Here is a 2,500-nt window from a genome sequence, read left to right on the forward strand (position 1 = left end):
CTCTCTCTCTTCGTCTCTCTCTCCCTCCCTCCCTCCCTCTCTCTCTCTCTCTCCCTCTCTGACTGACACGGGCCAAATAACAATGTGCCGTTTGGATGGTGCTGGGCTGGAGAGTCTCTGGTTGGACATGTTTTGGCGTTATTAAGCAATGCGTTTGGCGCCCGGCCGTGCCAAAACCACAGCTATTCTCCGGCTTAAGTGAGCTTAACGGAGCATGTTGCTCTCGGCGACGGGTGTCAGATAAACGCCGCGTTTAGCGGTGTGAAATATTCGCTGCGTTGTCGCGGTGTGCAATCCAGCTGCGTTTCTCGGTACTCTACTCTGTTGTGCGATAAAGACCTCGCGTGTCATCGATCCCCAACCGAAGACACGATGTGATTCCTGCGAGCGTTCGGGGACAAACCTGCGCTAGGTGTACACGTCTCTCTCACGTTGAAAGGTGCCCGAACGGATGCCTTTCTCGCACTTCTGTTTTTCGCTTCGTAGTATTCGCTCTATGGTATTTGTGGTACTCTATGGTGCTTCGCTGTCATCAAAGCCTGATTAAGGTTGCCTTACCCTGCTGAGACTAGCTCAGACCAGCTCCATACTCGACATGGTCTGACCAGCTCAAACTATGTTTTGAAACAGCTGGTAGCTGGTTGGCCAGTTCAGACCAGCTCCATACTCGACATGGTTGGACGTGCTGAAGCTATGCTGGCTGCTGGTCGTTTCGAGCTGGTCACAGCTGGATTTTTACAGCAGGGTCTCCACAGCTAAGTCATGTTTCACTCTCTTCAATCCCATTATCAGAAAAACAGTGGGGCTCTGGTAGATACCTGCACCAGAGAAGCGAGAACGATAAGTTTCCGGTCCGTAGCTCTGTGGAGGGTATCGTACCCTCTCATGCCAGCCGGTAACATTAATATGATATTTCTCATAAACGCACACAGCTTCCCCCCCCAGTTTACAGGGTTGAGTTTCCCCATCCCCCCCCCACCCCTTCCCGGATGACCCCCCCATAAACATGACAAGAAGAGAGGATGAGGAGGGAGGCAACGGGGGGGGTTTATTATTTTCCTTCGTTTAAAAATGTCACTTAAATGTCACGCTCGGCGTAATTTTACAGCTTTCCCAGAATTCAGCTGGCACACCGGTTGTTTATGTTTCTGGTGGAGAATAAGAGAGGCTGAAAAAAAGAAAAGAAAAGGCCATCAGTGAGAAAATGAATAATGCGACTCCTAATATTTATCCAAAAAGCCCAGAGACGGAATTCTTGGACCTTGAACTTTGCCTCGGACCAGCGATGTGTCAACGAGAGCTGGAGATGGGGTGAATTGAGCACGCTGTGTGAGAGTGTGTGTGAGAGTGTGTGTGAGAGTGTGTGTGAGAGTGTGTGTGTGTGAGAGTGTGTGTGAGAGTGTGTGTGTGAGAGTGAGAGTGTGAGCATGAGCGTCAGTGTGTGTTGAGTGTGTTGAGTGCGTTGAGTGCGTGAGAGTATGCGTGAGTGTTTGTATGTATGTGTGTGAGTGTGTGAGTGTGTGAGTGTGTGTTGAGTGTGTTGAGTGTGTTGAGTGTGTTGAGTGTGTTGAGTGTGTTGAGTGTGAGTGTGAGTGTGAGTGTGTTAAGTGTGAGTGTGGGTGTGGGTGTGTGTGTGTGTTGAGTGAGGGTGAGAGTGAGAGTGAGAGTGAGTGTGTTAAGTGTGAGTGTGTGTGAGTGTTTGTGTGTGAGTAAGTGTGAGTGTGAGTGTGTTAAGTGTGAGTGTGTGTGTGTGTTGAGTGTGAGTGTGTGTGTGTGTGTTGAGTGTGAGTGTGAGTGTGAGTGTGAGTGTGAGTGTGAGTGTGAGTGTGAGTGTGAGTGTGAGTGTGAGTGTGAGTGTGAGTGTGAGTGTGTGTGTGTGTTTAAGTGGCTGCAGATGTCTGGACTCTGCTCTAAAGACGTGACGGACTCGTACGCTCGCTGCGGCTCCTTCTGGAAGTGGCGCATGACCGGAGAGAGATTTATTGCGCAATTTAGCGTTACGCGTTTCGGAAACGATGGCTACGAGCTCCGCCAGGCGCTGACGGGGCCCGCGGCGGAGAAGGGCCCCAGGCACTGACCCCTGAGAAACGGCTAACGGCCCTCCCCTCTGGCGGCGGTGACCTGCCCCGTCCGGCGGGGTCGTTCCAGTGGCCCGCTGCCCCTGCTTAATAACGATGACCTCACCCCTCACCCCCCCCCCCCTCCCCGAAAGCAAACACGCAGACTCCGGCCCGGTGCGTAATTGAATTTCGCCGGCGCCGATACGATCGCTGTAATTAAATTGGCCGACTCCGGACTCGCGGGCGAAGCCAGCGAGATGACCGTTATCTCTCTTTAAAGATCCGTGCATAATGCGCTTTCAACCCGTTCGCCGTAAAGCACCAGGACTCGATCCCTTTCTTTCCTGACGTCTTTATCTTTCGCTCTTCCTCTCTCTTTTGCGCTCTGTCGCTCTCTCCCTCCCTCTTTCCCTCTTTCCGTCTCTCCCTCCCTCTCTCTC

General features: G+C 52.2%; 1 protein-coding gene across 2 annotated transcripts in view; it reads left to right on the top strand.

The window, feature by feature from the left end:
- Positions 1–2,500, top strand: part of scube1 (signal peptide, CUB domain, EGF-like 1) — a 98,527-nt gene that overhangs the window by 11,977 nt on the left and 84,050 nt on the right. The gene's annotated exons all lie outside the window — the stretch shown is intronic.

The sequence above is a fragment of the Conger conger genome, chromosome 19, assembly GCF_963514075.1.
Source record: "Conger conger chromosome 19, fConCon1.1, whole genome shotgun sequence".
NCBI lineage: Eukaryota > Metazoa > Chordata > Actinopteri > Anguilliformes > Congridae > Conger > Conger conger.